The 21,139-nt window shown below is 38.0% G+C and overlaps 1 long non-coding RNA gene across 1 annotated transcript in view; it reads left to right on the plus strand.

The window, feature by feature from the left end:
- The window catches only part of LOC121520641, a 35,958-nt gene that overhangs the window by 13,251 nt on the left and 1,568 nt on the right, over positions 1–21,139 (plus strand). The window contains exon 3 of the long non-coding RNA XR_005992792.1: positions 15,111–15,299. This is a non-coding gene — a long non-coding RNA (uncharacterized LOC121520641). The remainder of the gene's footprint in view (positions 1–15,110; positions 15,300–21,139) is intronic.

Raw genomic sequence — 21,139 nt, forward strand, 5'->3', positions numbered from 1 at the left:
GGGTTGACTGAAAGCACTATTCTTTAAATAAATAAAAAAAATAAAATAAAATAAAGATGCAAGGTTTTGGCCCTATGCCAACAATAGGTAATGCAGCTGAAGACTGTTCAAGTTTTACAGTATTGCAAGTCTTATAAACCCATTTATTGTTCATGTAAGATGCTATGTAGCTAGCGTAGCTACAGCTAATCAAGCTATGTTATTTTACGCTACATTGTTAAAGCTAACTTAGCTACATTAGCAATTTATCTATGTTGCGTACTTAGCTTACTTAGCTACATTCGCAATAACTACATTTATGTAAGCTCACGTTGCTAAAGATCACTTTGCAAAACTAAACCTACTGTAGCTACATTGGCTTATTAGACTTATTAGTGTTAACTACATAGCTATCATAGTTAAAGAAAAATTATTTGGCCCATAGTCAGCATCATTTCTTTCTCAACATTTGCTGCAGCTAACTTGTAGGTTATGTACTTAGCTTACTTTGCTACATTAGTAATGGCTACCTTGCTCAGGTTGCTAAGGATCATGTTGCTAAAGATCACATTGCTAAAGCTTACATTGCTAAAACTCACATTGCAAAAGCTAAATCAACATAGCTACATTGGCATTCTTTGTAGTATTAACCATGTAGCTAACATAGTGAGGTTAGCTTTTGCTACAGCTAACAAAGCTAAAGTTAAATAATTTTACCCTGAATGGTCATAGTCAGCATTTTTGCAACACTTTTTATTTGTTTAAAATTTTGTAAAAACCCACTGACAGATTTAAAGCTGACTGATAGCACCAATTTATTAAAATGATAACAACCACGACAATAAAAAAATCATGAAAATGAAGATAGAAGATTTTGACCCTATGCCAATGCTATGTTTCTTGTCAAATAAAGGCAAGAAAAACAAAAAAGAAAGCCCAAAAAGTGATCTTAAAAAGTAAAAGATTCCAAAGTCATGTTGGGCAGTTTAGCAGAAAGCGCTATGGGCACTGACTCACTTTTGGAGCAAGCCACAAGTGGACACTCGGGGAACTGCAGGTTTTGGTGATCCTTTGTCAACTTAATTTCTCAGCAGCTCAAGTTGCAGCTTGGTGCAGACATAAATAAACCCCCACACCTGCATGCACAAATATTCACAGTGCATCCTTGTTGGCGTGCCTCCTTCGATATTCCTGTCACTGTTATCAGCCTGCTCTATCTCAGGGGGAGGCTGCTGTTAAAACATGAGCAGTCCATTCAATACTCTTCAGCTAATCAAAGCTAAGCTGCTTGTGTAACTTCCAGCTCTTCACCCCATCAGTGCGTGCGTGTGTGATGGAGACAGAATGAGAGTGCCTGGTTTTCCTGGATAACCGGGGAGTGTTCATGCATGTGTTTGAGAGCGTGTGCACTCGCTGGGTTTTATGGAGCACACTTGAGCTCTTTCGTTCTTCCTCTGTGCGTGTGTGTAAGCGTGTGTGTGCGTGACTCAGCGGGATACCTAAACCCAGTGGAGCACAGCAACAGCAGGTACAGTATCTCAGTACAGTGAGGCAGCTTTTTAAGAAATTGAAACACTGCCTCTCTGTCACTTCCAGTAAGTGGAGCCATTAATGAAAACACAGACTTATTGGTTCAGAGTTCGGCCCCCTCAGTTAATGTGCCATTAAAGAGGGTTCACCTGAACCTGGTAGGTGTAAAAGAAAGAAGAGGAGAGCACCAGCGACCCGATGTGCATTTTCTTTTCCTTTTGCCCTGCAAAACACATCATGAAGAGGAAAAATGTCTTTACAGGGCAGAGTTTTAAGATGCTCTTCTTACTAAATGGATTTGTTTCTTCCTCTTCTTGAAACAATGAAGAGGGTTAGCAATTAAAAAAATCCCAGACAGACACTTTCCAGTGATGCTGTGCTCAAGGTCAACAGCCCAAATGGTGCTATCATGATGTCCTGCTATGGTTCAACTTGTAATTCATACAGACATTAAGAAAATGACGAATTGTTTTAATTCCATCACTTCCAAATTGATAAAGTACAAAGATGAATACTAAAAATCAAGAGATGTCCTGTTATATTTAATGTCAAAAAACATCTTTGATAACCTGTTAGCTACCATGTCAATTTTGCTGATGACACAAAATTACTGTATCATCAACAAACAAAATTAAACCAAACAATTTTATTACAGTCATCATCATGAAACAACATGAAAGATTTGGACCTAGCACTGGTTCTTGTTGGACCCCACATGTGACCTGTTACAGTCAGACTTGTAGTTGTTTATCTGTTTTCAAGGTAGCTCCTGAGCTACCTGAGCTTTGTGTGCTATTCCTCTGATTCTGAATTGTTGTAGTTTTGACCCTAATAAAGTATGGTCATGTGACTCAAATGCTTTCTTTAAATCTTTAAAAATACCTTCTGTATTCTCTTCTTTTTCATTTATACCGATATTGATGTTCATTCAGTAAATTGAGCTTTTCTGTGAAATGATCAGATTTAATAACAAAGTGTGAATTAAAACTTTTGAAAACTGAGGGACCAGAGCAAAAGGAAGGATACTGGCTTGGCCATGGTTTTGAGAAGCAATGCATTTCTCTGTTTTTGTAGATACAAGGTATTTTCATTTGGTTGGGATATGCCTGTTTGACTGGTTGAAGAAATAGATCAGTTGTTTGACTATGCTATAGTTTTGATATTTTTTTTCTAATTTCATATGAATATCAATACAGTCAGCAGATGTCTTAGTTTTTCACTTATTACCTACATTAATCAACTCAGTTTAATTGATTTAATTGAAGAAAATTTGAATTTATCTTAATAATGCTCTCATTTACATCCCATTTTAATATTAGATCACCATTTTTAATATACTCACTACTCACTGAAATTTTCAGCAGTCCCTGTAGTTTCAGTTAGAATTGACTTGTTCATATTAAAGTGATTGGGATAGTCAGTTTTAGTTATGCTGAGTATTATTTCTATAGTGAGTAGGCAAAGAATGTACAACTAACTACAAGTTAACCATTAAATAACAAGAAACGACTACCAATAAACATTTATGAATATATACTAACTACTACTTAACCAAAGCTTAAGAGAAAGACAAGATCCACAAATTTTGAGTAGTACATTTGTAATGAATGCGTAAGTAACTACATTCGTTATAGTGACTTATATTATGACATGCTAGTTCACACTCTGAAGTCAAAGTGCAACATACTGACCACAGGTACTGATAATGTTAATGCACTGCTGTTTTCACTTTCTGAAACAACCTAACTAGCTCTTCAAAGTCAACATTAATGAACGAGTAACTAACTACTAGTTAGCCATTAAGGAAAGTGTAATTAGCTGCTAGTAAACATTAAATATAGAGTTATTAACTACAAGTTAACCATTAACCAATGTACAACTTCCAGTTACCATTAATGAATGAATAAATAACTATTTACTAGTTAGCCATTTAGAAATGTGTCACTAGCTACTAGAAAGAATTAAATATAGGGTTCTTAACTACGAGTTAACCATTCACAAATGTTAGACTATCAGTTACCATTAATGAATGAATGAATAACTTACTACTAGTTAGCCATTAAGGAATGTGTAACTAGAAGCTAGTTAACATTGAATTATGAGTTACAAAATACAAGTAAACTTTAACAAATGTGTAACTAACTACAAGTTGACATTAATGAATGAGTTACTAGTTACTAGTTTACCATTGAGGATTATATAATTTACATAACAATGTAAATATGGCTCTCCATTTGTCATTTTCCTGTCTAATATGGTCTATAGCCGCACGCAGTGTGCAGAAAAAATAGGCGAGACTTCGAATCTCTGATCTCTCTTCGCTTGAGCCGCGTGTATCAGGTGCATGAGATGCGGCGCATATGCAGGTAGTCTGAAAGCCCTGACTTGTTAACATGCAATCAAACTGAAAATCCAGGTGTGTCGCAGGCGAGACGCACATGTCACGCTCCCAGTCTTCAACGGGCTTGAAGGGCTGTAAACACAGAGCTGAGAACAGTAAACCAAGAGGGGTATAACTTCCTCTTGTTTTAGGGAGTTATCACTTTATAAATATCCCTTATTTTGCTAAATTTATGTGGCATATTATTTTGAATGTTTGTCGTCCTCTATTGTACTATTCCATATTTGTGTGCAAAAAGCAACAAATCTTTGCTTTTAAAATGCCATGTCTGTTGTTCAACTTACTTCTTTGTGTCTTGTTTGTTGTAGCTGGGTGAATGTGAGGATAACTGAAGGCATTATGGGAATAAAAAAAATACAAAATATATAAAAACTCCATATTTCTTTGTTTTCCCATAATGTGATTCCATGATGGGAGTATACTATCTGTTAACACAGAATCACCTGCAGCTCAGTCGACACGCTCGGCTCTCATGTGTAATGCCACTTTCACCACCTACAACCCCCCTTAAGCATGACAGAAACCCCCCTCCCACCTCTTACTCATTTTTATCTCCTTTGACCTTCCTCCTCTCCCTCCTATCCATCTGCCCCCTGTCCCTCTGCGTAGGTGGGTCCTCTCCTCTACTCTTTCCCTCTCCATCCATCTCTCTTCCTCTCTTTTTGCTCCAGCTGCTCTGCCATGCATAATTAAGTTTCTAGTGGAAGTGCTCCCTCCCTCCCTCTTTCTGTTTTCTCCTCTCCATTTTTCTCCGCATCGTTCTGTCTTGAATAAAAAAAAAGGTGATGCTGGCCTGTGAGAGCTGAACATCTTTCTTATTCTCTCTCCTTCATTTCCTTCCCTCACCTCCTTCTCTCCTCTGGCCTGCTTGGGGGGCCTCCGCCAGGTCTGTCTTGTTAAGTGATAATGTTAAAATGCTAAATCACACCGCCACAGCCGCCGCCACTGCCCCCTCCCTCTCCGGCTCATCCTGAGAGGGGTCTCTAATTTCACTTTGCGCTGTCATCCTATCCAGTCAGACTCATCAATACGCAATGCCGGAGCGCCATCAGCCAGTGTATTTCTCTTCCAACACTAGACAAGGTGATGTTTGGGCCTGACCGACGCCATGTTAATGTGCATGTTAATGAGCCCACAGTATCAGACTTACTTCTTTCCTTCAGTTTCATGTCTTTTTCATTCATTTAACATGTTTGAAGACTGAGTCAGATGTATGGTTTCCTCTACTACACAGTGGAGTATAGAAAGACAGAATATGAGCTTATCAAACATTAGCAATAAATTGAATTTTGTAAATATAAACTAGCGCTACAGATCAGAGCCATCACCAAGAAATTTATCGAAATTTCAGGTCTTGAGCTGCAGCAACACTGAAAGCTGGGGCATTTCTGAGTGGCAACCTAAAAAATGAACACCAAGCACAAGTGTGGAAAAATGCATCTTCTTGGGGAGCGCAGATGGTCGAGTGGTTCAAGGCGCCACCCATGTACGCAGGCGGCCCAGGTTCAAATCCGGCCTGTGGCCCTTTACCGCATGTCTCTCCCCACTCTCTTTCCTGTTTCCGAATCTATCCACTGTCCTTCCTCTGTCAAATAAAGGCATGAAAAAGCCCCCCCCAAAAAAATAAATAAATCTTTAAAAAATGTATCTTCTCTACTGTTCATTTGTGTGCCAATAATCAAGTAAAATTCATTAACATTCATTATTACATCAGTACAAACACAAGCAGAAATGACGTGAGAGAACATTCAAGGTATCTCAGTATGTTCTTCATCATATTTTGAAATCATTTAACTTTTGATTGTGCATTAAAGAGAGTGTTCTGCATTTATGCCAATTTTACAATATGACCAATTTAGTTTAAAGAAAGTAAATGCTTTGACTGAAAGTAAAGAATGTAAGGACTTTTTATTGACTAAAACTGGACTAAAATGTGTTTGAGTTTTCATAGACTAAAACTACTAAAACTTTAAAGTGTGAAAATGACTACAATGTGACTAAAACTAAAGGGCACTTCAATCTAAAAACTAAGACCAAAGCTAAATTTGAAATAGCTGTCAAAATTTACGCTAACAGATTGAGTTTTGGATTCAGTTTTAGGACTATTACACAAGGTAGTCCATCTTATCAGCTAATGTATTTTCCAGCAGCTACTGTACCACTGACCTACTGGTGGCCCTGTCACAGCTTTAAGGCTTTACAGGATTTAGACTGGTAATGTACCTGGCTGGCTGCTCAGCCATAGCCGACATCAGGATAGGATATCAGTGATTCATTACATGGGAATGAAGTAATTCTAAATGTCTGCTTTAAAGCAGTCTTTGTAACAGAATACAAAGCTCTTTAAAGTTAACTGTTAGCTTACCTCTGCTGGAGAGTGTTTTCTGGAGATCAGATAAGTGTTTATTCATGATTATAATAAAGACCTCATGGCCATGGGCACACAGAGAGGCAGTTCCTGTGTCAGACGTTTCCATCGCACTGGCTTGAGCCAAGTCTTGAAAATAATCCAAGGCCATCTGCTGGGTAGATCCTGCGATATGCTAATTAGCATGTGCCAATCTTTTCTATTTACAATTGAGACCTGACAGTGTCTTTGAATAGAGGAGAACCTCGCTATCATTAATTTATTTGAAAGATTAATTCAGTTTGAAAAGAACTACTTCCTTGAAAGGCAATGTTACAGACATGTTGGTGTAGTATTTATTATTGAAACATTGAGAGGGAGATGAAGCTAGCATCAGCTGATTTATATAAGTTATAAGGAGCATGTTCATATTTTTTATTTAAAGGGATATTTCTGTATTTTTCAAGTTGGGCCACAGATTTTTGGCAATAGTAGTGGCACTAGCCTCCACTGATTTCAGTGAGCCTTGCCCCATATAAGAACTACTCACTACTTGCAGGGAAGCTAGGCTATACAGCATAACAGATGGGTACAGTTTCTCTGCATAAATTTGTGAGTTTTAGACAAAAATGAACTAGGAAACAATGCTGGCTCAAACATACGCTCTCTTGAAATCTTTTTGAAGTGCTTCAAATTTCACCCAGAAAGCTGCTGGGTTGGGCAAAATTTTGCAATGCAACAATCAACTACATGTTCTTACGCCACTGATCTCCCGATCAGTTGTTTGGGCATGCAGACTATGACAGAGACAGCAAAAAACTAACTAAACCTCCTTACTTCCGCTCAGTTTTGCTCTAATTGACACATCGTTTTCATTAGGTAAATATACTGTTTGAATGTAGCTTGTCTAATTATCAACTATTAGCAGAATAAAGTGACAGCAACTTACCTGATTACAGATTTCTATTCAGCTCTTTTGGTCAGGGTTAGTTCTTAGAATTTATCCTTGGAAAACTGAAGGACGGTAAAGCACCAACGTTCAGTAAGGCAGGGAACTCCGGATGGGGAGTGATGCATACTGTAAGCATGCGTCAGCTGCTGTCTTTGATCAGAAATGCCCTGAAGAAGTGTTGTGATATCCCACTTGTGACAGCAGTAGCTTTCCTTATGTCAGGGCACGGGCTCACAGCTTCCACACCTACACCCCCAGTAACTTTTTCACCGATATGACCAAATTTCTCCCCTCTCTCTTTCTTCCTGCTGAGACTCCATCTGCAGAAGTTGTTCCTGTGTACTTATAAAGATATTCCCTTGTATCTTCTGTAAACAGCATGCTGTTGTCAAGCATGCTTCAGTTTTGTTTCAGCTTGTTGAAGCCCAGATGCACAAACAGCTGATCAGGAAATGACAAAAAGCTGTGGAAGAAGAACGCACAGCCAAACGTTGCATTGCAAAATCGTGCCCAACACAGCGGCTTTCTAGATGAAAAATGAGATGCATCAAAAACTTTTGATAGAGCATACGTTTGAGCCAACATTATTTTTATGGCCCATTTTTAGCCTAAAACTTGTTAAATCACAGAGAAACTACCCGTCTGTTACACCTATAGCCTAGCTTCCCTGCCAGTAAGACTAGCACATAATTCTTTTTTAAGGTTCTTTTTGCTTAGATAGGACAGAGATAGAGGTGGAAACAGGAATGAGAGAGTGGGGATTGAGATACGGCAAAAGTCTCAGGCCAGATTTGAACTGTATATGGGGCGCAACTTAGCCACTTAGCCATCTGCGCCCCAGCAAGAAATTTTTAAAGGGGCAACTTTTACTGAAATCACTGCAGGAGAATGCCACTGTTACTGCCAAGTACCTCATAAAACCTAAATTGAAAAAATACAGACATTTCCCTTTCAGCTCAACTATTTCAGGCTCAAATCTCTAGAAACAATTGCACATTTTTTTGCTTTGAGAAGTCACACAAAAAATTGCTGTTCTTGTAAATACATATCTTGTGACTTAGAAACCAATCTTGGGAACCAACAAAAATTCAAGCAGGCATGCCAGCTGTTGCCATGGAGCTTTCAGATGCTGTCAGACAATTTGCCAAGGTGCAATCAGGAAACAAAAAAAAAAAGAACCCTGACATTGGTCAGTCAGCTCATGATTTTGGTTTCACTCTGCAAGTATAAAATGAAAATATTAGACATGCTAGAAACTCATTCCAACCACGTGTTAGCAGCTGATCAGGCTGTGATCAAGTGTTGTGTTCCCCTGTGCACTGCAAGAAAAACAATGCCTGATGAGAGTAAAATTTAGCTGGTCTGCCTTCAAAACTAATCATACAACTCAGTAATCAGTCAGTTAAAATCGCAGTGTTAGGCTGCACCTCTATGCAGACGATATATGTGGGTTGTATTACGTTATATATACATATGGTCCATTTAAATATACATCAAAATTATTAAGGAAATATTAATTTTAATCCACATTTAACTAAAAATGTCAGAATTTATAGTTCAATATTTATTATTTTTGAGAGATAATGCTATGTTACAGTGTTGACAGCACTGTTTCGATTGTGACAATAGAAAATAAATGCCTTTTGTTGAACTTCTTTTTTAAATATATCCAAGAGGTATTTTGAAAAATGCAGAAGGAAAAATTGCCCTTTTTCTGATCACACAAACACTTTCTGAATAATGTTAATGTATCCGAAAAAACAGCACTCCCATTGAAATTCCTTGTTTCTTCAGGTCTCAAGTTGGGCCCCAGCATACTGAAGTTTGGGAAAGGCTGATTGTTCTGTCTATAAGAGTGGGACACAAACACAGTGATAACTTCCTTATACCTTTGATGCTGGACAGATGATTTATAACACACAAAAATCTAAATATTTTTGCTTTATCTGTTTCTTAACAAAAGCTGGCCCCTTTTAGAAAAAATGTGAAAGATTTGAGATTAAATTTGATCAGTTGAGATGAATCAGGCATCCATCAGTCTTTTCACTTTTAAACTATTAACATACAGTGTTTGCTTTGGTAGTTTGTTGTTTCATCATTTGAAAAATGACATTCAGTTACACCTTTGAGATCTGTGAAGTCCCAGTGCTGCATATATGAGAATCAGACATTTAAATTCAAAGTGTATTTGAGACTACCTTGGATTTCATGTTTCTATTTTTAGCTCTGGATCAGAAAACCATTGTATCATTTGAAGAAAACCTAAAATGTTGTGAGGTTTTAAGAAGGGACAAAAAATACACAGAACAAAAATGTACAATGAAAAGAGGCTCAGCATGGCAAAAGAACCTCTTTGTCAAAGAAAGAGGAACATTGTTGAATCTGATGTTTTACTTTGAATATAAGAACAAAGTGAAGTCTGGCAGTTTTACCAAGTAAGCTACAGCTCCCAACAGGCAGAAAACAAGACGAGTAAGCAGACAAGAACACACAATGTTACCTCAAGGGTCTTCCTGCAGCAATGTGTGCTGCATCTTGAATAAAGATCACAACATGATGTCACGCTTTTCCTCTCTGTTGCTTAGTCTGCATTTGAAAATCAAACCTTCTCCTCTGCTGTAACACAGTACTTTAGCTTTGAATGATGACTTATGTACAGTTCATGTAGTGTTAACTTATCAGAGTTTAAAAATCTTCATGAGGTGTGCATTGAAAGCTGAAATATTACAACCAAGGTACTGATGTGATTTTGTGTTACAGTGAAAGAGATGGTCGTCTCTCAACCAGAAGGTCAGGGGTTTGATCCCCAGCTTTTGTAGCCACATATGCATGTTTCCTGAGGTAAAACATTACCCCAAAATACACCTACTGCTGTATCTGTGACATTATTATGTATGTAGCTTAAGTTAATACTGAGTACCACTTTCAATAGCATCATTTCCCTATGCTGCACATGAAAAAACCCTTAAAAAAGCCAAATTAAATTATTATAATAATTCTCAAAGAAAATTGATACAAGGTCAACTTTAAAGAAATATGCAAAAGTTAAATTGTTAAATTGATTTTAGTTGGTTGTAACTCCCAAAGGTTAATCTCAAAGTTCATTCTGTGAAGTGAATGTGTTCTGGTGATTAGTGTTGGAGTTATGTGACAGTATAAATGCATTAAGTGTTAGCCCAACTCTGTAAAGCAGGGGTGTCCAAACTTTTTCCACTGAGGACCTCATACAGAAATACATAAGGATGTCAGGGCCACTTTAATATCTGTAAGATGAGGTATAGGACATTGATGAAGTCAGAAGCAGAATAAAGGAGGAGCTGGGGTGGAGGAGGGTTGCAAGAGCAGCTTACAGAGAGAGCCGCAGAGTGTGGCCAGGCAAAAGACGTTTAAATAAGGTAGCATGAGAGTGATTGGCCAATAGCGTGCTTACAGCAAATCAGCTCACCATCAGATGACGACGACTTGCGTGAGATCAGCTGACTGGGGCAGAGCTTGACTTGGTGGCCTACTTGAACTAAATGCTTGATTTAATGGCTGGCAAGGTAAATAGACAATAATTTTCAGGTTTTTGGGGATACCAATCAGATTTCGGGGGCGCTGTTTGCCCCTAGCTGCCACTTGCTCGGCCCCTGGAAAATGTATGGTACTGCTATTTGCTGCCAAAATTAATCAGGGAGTTAAAAACCAAAATATTATTATTATGATTGCCAATATTCAAATGTGGGCCATATTTCCTTTTATTTCTAGAATTTGCTGTGGGCCAATCACAATTGGGCCGCAGGCCACATTTGGCCCCTGGGCCACAGTTTGGACACCCCTGCTGTAGCGAGCGAACTGCCATTTCAAATCTGGGGTACAGATGGAATGTTCTGTTGTTGGACAGAATGTCTTGATGTGTTTTAGATAACTGCTGTTCTTCTGCTCTTGTTTCTGGAGTGTTGTAGTTTTTGGTGTTAGACACTTCTGCACCATGGGTGAGGTTATCAACTGAGTTCAGTCCTTACCAGAAAACACCTGACTTTGTCACAGTTGTGCATTACAAAATGGTTTTCTTTTGTAAAAAAACTTCAAATGTTGCTCAAAGTGAAAGGAATTTACACGTTTTAAAATCTTTCCATTTTATTAGTGCTGAATGTAATAAATATTTACACCTTACAGTGGTAATATGAGGACACGACTTTCATAGTTGAAAATGATTTACTGAGAAAGTAAAAGTAAAACCGGTAAGTGTTAGGAAGAGTCACATTTCCACTCCAAAATGAGACAAAAAGTGGGTGCAAAAGCCACACCATCCTTTAGTGAACCAGGTAGGAAAAAAGGTCAGTGCAGTCATGTCCACTGATTGTGACTGGTTTGGATTGGCACGTCTGTGTGTATGAGTTTTGCATTTAGCCTTGATGTACCATGGGATCTGTATCAAACTTTGCCACACGGAGCATGTCAGTCATTTACAATCCATCTTGTCCTGTGCCAATATCAATTAGTCAAGCCCAAGTCTTTCTGATCTGGATGTAAATTAAAGCAATATTGCAGTAATAAAATCAGACTACCCAGTGTTAAATAAATAAAACAGTGTGTGTGGATTCAGTTTCAATCCATGTCTTCTCTCAGATTTACAGCTCCGCTCATTCAAATCTCCAGAAAGAGCTTTAGTCAGTATCTAAAAAAAGGACTGACTTGACGTAATGGGAACATTGTCAAAACAACCTCAGTCTTTTACTCCTCTCTTAAAGGCACTGTCTAGTATTTTCTCCTTACTTTTACACTGAGGAATTCTCAAATACATTATTAAAGTGATCGACAGGGAAAAACACATCACTTTGTGTTTTATAGCTGTGCTAATTTTAGAGAAAAGATCTTAAAATAAGAGTCTGGCTATAAGTAAAAAAGCCTACTACAGTGCCTAGAAATTAACTCAATGTCATATTTTCATCCAGTTAGCTAGAGGGTATCAGTTTTTTGTGTTCATGGTATGCATGTGTTTACTTTTTAAAGACAGATTTTGAACCAGAAAGAAGCTGAGATCTTCTGATAACTGTGGAGTATTGCTTTATTCACTGCTGTATGACTGACTTTATTTATGCACATACAGACAGAACATAACATGCATGGCTTTTTTTTTTCAAAGGCCACACATTCATATGTATATACCATACAAAATCTTTGACACACAGCTTTTCTCCTCTCCATGTCATCCTCACACATAAGTAAAAAAAATTTAAGCCCTGAAATCCGTCTCTTCCAGCTGCGGCTTTGGAGCACAATCCATCGCAGTTCATGATGAAGAGGCAACTGCTGTAAAATCCAATTGGAGGTTTATGGAGATGGATGGAGATGAATACCTCTCTCTGTCATCCTTCGCTCTTTCTCTCTGCCATACAAACACACAAGTAGGAACTCACACTCTTGCACATGTACACACTTCCTCTCACCAGTGGAGTTACATGAAATCCACCCACAGTTATTCAGCATCCTGCTCACTACTGCAGGGGAATCTTTCAGCAGCCGGGGTTCGGTCTCAGTGGGCAGCGCTTCACTGCTGAGTGTGCAGCCTCTCTTTCCTTGGTGGGGGGAGGCCTCCTCTGTCGAGGTATTATCCGCTCCCATCTAATATTCATCAGCTGCTGGGAGATTCGTGACGATGAGTCAATTTGATAGGCTAACAATGCACTGAGGTGGTCTGTGTTGTTGTGCACACATGCCGGTCTGTGAGTCTGCATTAACAAGGTATAAACAGAAAACACATGGTCAGGCATGTGCAACAGAGCTGGGCTGTGCTACGAGAATTAATACAGACTTTCAGAGATTAGGAGCGCTTGATTGATTCATTTGTATAAAAGTTGACACTAAAGTAAAAAAAAAAAAAAAACAAAAAAACTAAGGCTGTCGGCATGAATGAATTAATCACAATTAATTTGATTGAAAGTCATCTGAATGTTTTGTTATCAAACATTTATTATTCACTGTTCCCTTATTTCCTGTTCAATCCATTAAAAAAAAAAAAATCTTTTTTCAAGGTTAAATTCATTTTATAAACTTTGATCCACCCAAAGTTGTTCACTTACTTTTAAATTAAGAGCAAAATGTGACACAAAAGAGAGATTTATTGTGGTTGATTTCAGAAATCCTAAAATCAATTAGGACACTTAATTGAATCCTTTGACGACCCCAACAACACTTTCAGCAAACAGTGGGAAAATGTCAAATGTCAATGACATGATGTACATTTTTTTGTGTCCAAATCTGTTATTTAAAAAAATATGTTTGTGGCATACAGGAATATATTCCATGAAACCTTCTTTGTTTGCATACATTTTCAGTAAATTTGAATTATACAGTTAAATTCATAGTTTGGCATCTCAAACCAAAAAATGTCATGTGGTGTGACTGAGTAAATGAGAAGATTACTGACATTGTTAAACATGGCATTTTAATCGTGAGAAACTCAAATTAGAATACTTTGGCATAATTATATGGTGGAAATCCTTGAAGTGAACTATTATTAAAATCTATCATTTTTAAGTCAGTAAGATCACTGAAAGACTCTTGTCCTGGAATTTTCAAGTTCTCAAATGTCAGGGTGGCACAATGGTAATCATGGGTATTTTATTTTACAATGAGCTGATAAAAACAGATTCTAGCATAATTTATCATCCATTTAATTCCATCTGACACTCACGGCAGACTGAAATGCTTTGTAGATCTCTCTGAAATAATGGTAAAAACTCTTTTTATTCACTCTTTTCATTTAGTTCCAATGTAAGACTACTGAAAATATATTTTATCATTAAACTTTTGATTTTTATTATAAAAATATATATGTCTGCTTTCTAACGAGAACAAAATTATCACGTGAAAAAGTATTTGCCTGGTTATTTTGATACTAGTTGCAAATGTCAGGTGGTGCAACCAGTGTTTCAGGTGGTGTAACTGTTAAAAAATTCACCATATGAAATTCTAAATATTTAAAGCTCTAGGAATATAAACTCTACTTCTTATAAGGTGAAGGAGGCATCATGTATTTAAAAAAATATATATTAAAATTTTGCTTGGATGGGTTGTCCATGTCAGATGGTACACCCAAGCAAGAACAGCAAAATTTTATTTTACAAAAAAATATTTATTTCATAGTAAAAACATATCTGTCCACATTCTGACAAGAAAAGCATTTGTCTATTTATTTGGAAATGATCTCCTTCTGAATACTACCTTTGTTTTGAATTGAGAACTCTGCTCAATGAAATAGCACCTCTTAAGTTGTTTTTACTAAACAGAAAACCAACATTTAGTTTTCATCCATGAATTTTTCATAATGAGGGAGAAATGCACTAAAAGAGGCACTACCACATTCATGTTGGAAGCAGTCCCAGGATGTGCATGAGCTCTAGCGTTGCTTCCAATGCACGTATGAATGAAAACAAAACGGTATTCTGTTTCTGTTACACCTAATGATGTGCCGTTTTTATTAAACAGGGTCTTCAGTTTCAAAAAAGAAGTAATGATGGGAGATGGGCAGTGCTGGTCTGTACATGTCCTATTTTGTGGTTGTTTTGGTTCAGAGACCCCTGGTGGTGGAATTTTACATACTGTGTGTTTAAAGATACGGCAGCCTCAGGAGGATATCCATGCACAAATTCTAGCTTTTGTGTTGTGTTAACTGCTAGAAAGTTTATTTCCCTTTTAAATGTTGCCACATTTGTAAGGAACATGCATTTGTGGGATGAGCAGCAGAGCTGAGTATGTGGGTTGTCTTATGAAATTTTGTTGAACTTCACTGTCACACTGCCTCCATCAAAAGATGTTACTTTTTCAGTGCAGCTTAGCACTCTCCACGTCTTCTCCTTCTGCTGTAGGAATAATCTGGCATCATCATTGAACATCATGTTTCTTCACATGTTTAGGTTCCAGTGCATGTGTTACCAACACCAGCGCAAACAGGCCTGACGGTGAAGGGCAGTCATGGCAGGCCTCCTTGCAGCCTTATGAGACCGGATATTGGCTGCGTGAAGTCTGTTCCGAATTGCAGAGAGCCAGCTTTATCGTACTGCAAATCTGTAGAAGACAGCCTACGGTTCCTACGTGCTGACACGGTGAGGACACTTCTTGGGGTGTCATCTTCTTGGAACGCCCACTTCGCGGCCTGTCTCTGACATACACCGCCTTATGGATTTTGGTTGTCACTTTGGAGATATATAATGGCTCACTACAAATAATGCTGCGTCTTGGTTTTGCAGAACGCCAGCTTATATAAGCTATATATAATGAAGTAAATAAATGTAGATATTGAGAGAACATTTAAATGCTCTTTCCAATTTAACATAACAGTTAAATGAAATGTATGGATGTATTTCCTTCTATGGTTTCCATAAAAAGACAAGTAAGGCCACAAAAATCATGATGGTTTAAAAATAACCTTCTTATATATCAGAATATTAAGATGCAAAAATAATCAAATCGTTGGCTCTACATTTTATTTATAGCACAACAATGTGCACAATTAAAAATAATTAGTAAAACTGTCTTTTAAGTCAGTCTCAATTTAGTCAGGGCATGTGCATGCATGTGTTTGTGTGAGTATGACATGTGATGATGGGTCATGTAACAGCACACGTGTGCACTCTGTGTTTCAAGTGTTAATTGATGGCCAAGTGCTCACATATATGGTACACAGTTGGCTGTTAACAAAGGATATATCAACACTCAACTCCAGCTGAACAGCATTGGGGCGATCTGGCGCAGGGGCATCTGCAAAACTGTCACATCACATTTGTTTTTTCACTCTGATGTTATTAATAGGAATAGTTGGAAGTTAAATAAGGACAGGAGACAAAGATAGAGAGATGGGTTTAAATATATAATGCTGAAATATTAAATATGAAAACTGGATGGTTACTGTGTTTTTATCGATGTGCAAAAATGCCAAAACCAAAAGTAAGGCTGTGAATTTAACAGAGGACTTTGTCATTGATTCCCACTCTGTGTCTGCATAAACACAAATACAGACACACAACCCCTCTCCTCGCTTCCCCTCTCTCCTCTTCTCCTTTCCCTCTCTTTCTTTCTGGCATCCATCACTGTCTGTGGCAATGGACTGCGAAACAAATTTCTATCACTATACATTACAGGTTAAGAAAGGGAGCTGGGAATGTGTTATATATGCCGGCTTCGATTTTTATGTAGCGTCTACAGGATCGTCCATCATTGCACTGCTAGGCACCCTTGTGCACCGGGCCCCTGACGAGATGTTGTCTTGGCACCGCTATCAATCACCCTACGCTTGCCCAAGCCCCATGCCCGACATGCGGGAGGGGGGCATGTGTTGTAGCTGCGGGACTTTCTCCCTCCCTCCCTCTGCCCCCCCCCCCACCGCTTCTGTGCCTCCATGACGGTGACACCAACAGCTACAGTCGTCATTGTTTGAAAGATGCATTTAGAGCATGCTAGTATCAGGGGCCTTCTCTCCTCCCGTAACCTCTGATGGTTTTCTTTTGTCTCAGTCCCATACTTTTAATGATAGGAGACTATAACTGTGCAGGCCAGAGGGAAAACAAGGCTAGCCTCCCACCCAGCACTACTCACCCATGCAATCATACCTGGGTCAGAGCCATTAAGGAAACATGAGGTCACACAGTCATGTGAAATATATGGAAACCCCAAATGTATAGCCAATAATATAGTAGTTTTAAAGATGACATTAGTTGGATGGAGTGCAGTGGTTTGATTTGTTCCTGTATTTCTATGCAGTGTGAAATACTTGGCTCTGATTGGCTGAATAAAGCAGTCTAGGGTGTGTTATTTCTGTACAGTTGAACGGTGTTGTAAAAGAATGATGTAACATAATACAGAACACCATCTAATTATATGTAACTGTGGAGAAATATCAGGTTCACTTTTATAGTAATAAGGTTATAAGCCTGTAGATATAAAGAAAAGATCAAAGAGGTTGAATACACTGAATTTAAATTGTACAAGACTAAAGCAAACATTTAGCAGAACACATTTCAGCAGTTATGAAAGACTTGTTAATGAGGAAGAGGACAGTAAATCTCAGGCGATGTGCAGATTTGCTTGATCTGCATGATCCTGCTTCTTCATTCATTCCCTTTAATATAAGTTAACTGCAAAATCGCAGACTTTAAGAAGACTGTTTTGTAATGCTATGGATGCAGCAAACCTTAACGGTCTAACAGACTTTTTTATGGCATAGATTCCATCATTTATACAAAGCAATAATCCATTTCTATTTTGATTTTAAGCAGCAGTGTAATATAAAAAGTAATTTACAGTGAGCTGGTTGTTGTAATTGAATAACTACATAATGAATAGGTTACTGTGGTGGGATAACAACACAGCAAGCTTGAATATGTTGAGAAAAAAGTTATTATAGTGGAATATTAGCACTGTTAGTGGGCTGGTATTTTTGGAATAATAACACTAAAGGGTTAGGCCCAACTGAAAAAAAAGCAACAAGCAGTGTTTTCCTCATGCTACCTTTAACTTCCGTAGTCCTCAAGTGTGGATGTTTACATGCCTGGGGGTGAAGAGGTGAGAGGCAGGTCAGACACAGCCAGCAGTGATGAGCGAGGAGACAGACCCAGGTCTGCTTAATGGCATTTATTTATTTATTTATTTTTAAAAGCTGGTGAATGGAAGTTAAGATAAATCCAAAATTGTGGGTACATGGTGCAATGATTAACTGTCTTTGCAGCGAAGCACAAGGAGTCTTAAGTTCCACCTTGGGGCAAAGCACATCTTTGCTAATGTTAGCAAATATGCTAACAACAACACGGGATCAAGCCATGATGATACCGCTCTCTTCAGCTGTTTCAGGACAGTTTTCTTCTTCAGCTGCTCAGATTAATGCTGAAAAGTTCCTCAAAACTTCGAGCAAGTTCTGTGTATTAATAATATTAATCCAGTGTATAAATCCACAGTGGAATTGGCAAAATTGAAGTTAATTAGCGAACTTCATGAGCTAAAGACAGAAAATATGATGTGTACAGGTAATGTCAGTAAATTAGATGACTGCATTCTATGTTACGATGTTTTCAATGTCACATAAAAATGGGAAAATTTAGTTTTTTATGAGAAACTTCAATAAATACAGTGTGAATACTGGTTTATATTTGAGGGATTTACAATAGATATGACAGACTGAATCATAACTTTTTAACTCAAGCACTACTCAGCTAAGAAAACTTGTAGTTTAGATATTTACCCTTATTTTGTCCTTCCACCAAACTACAGAGAGTATCAATAGTGGTATCGATAAGGACTCAGATCAGCACTTTCAATGTGCTGTACATAGAATTAAAATACTTGACAGTAACAACTTTTAAAAATCTAAAAACATAAAAACAGACTTAAAATATTAAAAAAAATGCTGTGATTAATCATGATTGATCATAGCGTAGTGATGTGATTAACTTGATTCATTTTTTTAATCAAGTAACAGCACTAGTCTCAAGTGATTGTAATATAAAGACACCCTTTACCATTACACCATGAAGACAAAAGAACACTCCAAGCAACTCAGAAAAAAAGGTTATTCAAAGTTTATGTCAAGAAATGGATACAAAAAATCTCCAAGGCTCTTAACATCCCCAGAGTTCAGCTGATCCATCATCAAGCATGGTGGTGGCAGCATCAATCTGTGGGGATGCTTCTCAGCAGCTGGCCCTGGACAACTTGTAAAGGTAGAGGGTAAAATGAATGTGGAAAAATATAGGAAAATCTAATCTAATTCAGTCTGCAAGAGAACTACAGCTTGGGAGAAGATGTATTTTCAAGCAAGACAATGACTCGAGGCATACAGTGAAAGCTACAAAGAAATGGTTTAAAGACAACAAGGTGAATGTTCAGAAATGGCCAAGTCAAAGCTCAGACCTCAATCCAGTAGAGAATTTGTGGCTGGACTTGAAACGGGCTGTTCACATTTGATCTCAGTACACCCTGACAGAGCTTGAGTAGTTTTGCAGAGAAATGGAGAAAAATTGCAGTGTCCAGATGTGCAAGCCTGATAAAGACCTATCCACACAGACTCAGTGCTGTGATTGCAGCCAAAAGTGCAACTTCTAAATACTGACTTGAAGAGGGTGAATATCTATGCAATCGCTTATTCTACATGACATATTCTTATTAAATTTACTTCAAATCTGCTTTCACTTTGACATTGAGATTTTTTTTTGTCATTTTTCCTTAGCCAAATGACATCCACTATGATTCATAAAATTAGTAAAAGACATCCAAGGGGGTGAATACGTTTTTATAGACATTGTATATAGTAACTTTAAAACAACCAGGGTTGACCAGAGTGCTTTAACAACACAGTGATCACATTGTTACAGTGGAGTGACAACACTATATAACGACTTACTCACTGTTCATTATCCTTTGTGTAAGAGCTAACATACTGTGCTATCATAAGCCCTTAAACTCAGCGCCCTTATAAGTCTGTTTTCTCTCACGTTGCCTTTTTAGCTGACATATAGGGTTAAACAGACAGCATGCTAAGGCGTGTGCCTTTGCATGGCCGTCAGACTTCTGCTAGACTAATCCTTTTTCTCCCAAAGTCAGGAGGATTATGATTTGAGGAGTACTCCTTCGCCCTTCACACTCCTTGGTGAAAGTCACAAACCTATATGAGCGCATGGGTGGGGAGAGGGGTGTTGTGGGGGGGTGGGCGTGAAAGGAGTGTGACAGGGAGAGAAGGGCTTAATTAGGCCAGATCACCGCCGCTCTCCACCAGCACCACCATCCCCAGTCCTCACACTATTGCCTGAGATCCCATCCACTTAATGTTCTGTGAAATCATATTCCACTCCCCAGAGAAGAGAGGGAAATCAGAACAATAAAATGACACATTTTAAAGAGAGGCAGCACCACAGGGAAATAGACTGTTAGTGACACATGGAAGATGTCGTGGGCTGATGGATAGCGAGCACATCTGTCTGGCCCATTACCAACAAACAGCATCAGGACCAAAACACACCAGTCTGGAAAAAAATCTGAGCTTCAGTCAACCTAAAAACAAGTAGTTTGCACTGCTTTATGTCTTTAATGTTCGGTTTTATTCTCAACTTTGGTTTGGAGCCTTGGTCGTTTTCTTTTTTAAAATACATTTTTTATTTAGGATTTTATAATCAAATAGCACATTTGAAAACAGCATATTTTGTTCAAAAGAAGGCTCAGAAGCGGTGTAGTTAGGAAGAATTAAGTTTCTCATGCTAGCAAACAAAAAGTTGCACTTTTTAGGTTGTTTTCATTTTCACACATTTTTTTGAGAAATTAAGTAAACCTTAAAATGCAGAGAACAGAATCTGATCCTGAAGAGTTAAGAGAAAAAAAGAAATAAGTAAGAAAATAAAATTTGTTTCATCATGTTCATCATTCATGTTTTGCACCCCTGTTTTGCCATGTTTCAAAAAAGAAGTTGTAGCATAACCCATAACTAAACATACACTGTATGGACAAAAGTATTCAGCCACCTTACCATTATGCCAACAGGAACTGTAAAGACACTGCTGCACAGTTTTAGTGCTTACATTGATGCCAGTGGAAGTTCACAACCCTTCAGCTATGGGATCAACGTTTACACACCATGTGCCTTAGCAGCCTTTGACCCTCGATTTTACTGTAAAGGTGATGCTTGAAGTCACTGAGCTCTTCAAGATGACATTTTGTGTCACAAATGTTTGCAAATGGAGACTGCATGGCTAGGTGCTTGACTGTAAACACCTATGGCAAGAGGTCTGATTGAAACACCTAAATTCAGTAATTAAAAGATGTGGCCAAATACTTTTGTCCATATATTGTGTATTGCATGAATTTGATCTGAGTGAAAACCTGATAACAACTACTTAAATCTGTTATGCTAGTTACCCTCCATCTGCACAGAAATCAGCACATGAAGCCCGTTCTGGAGCAAATC

The sequence above is a fragment of the Cheilinus undulatus genome, linkage group 13, assembly GCF_018320785.1.
Source record: "Cheilinus undulatus linkage group 13, ASM1832078v1, whole genome shotgun sequence".
Taxonomy (NCBI): Eukaryota; Metazoa; Chordata; class Actinopteri; order Labriformes; family Labridae; genus Cheilinus; species Cheilinus undulatus.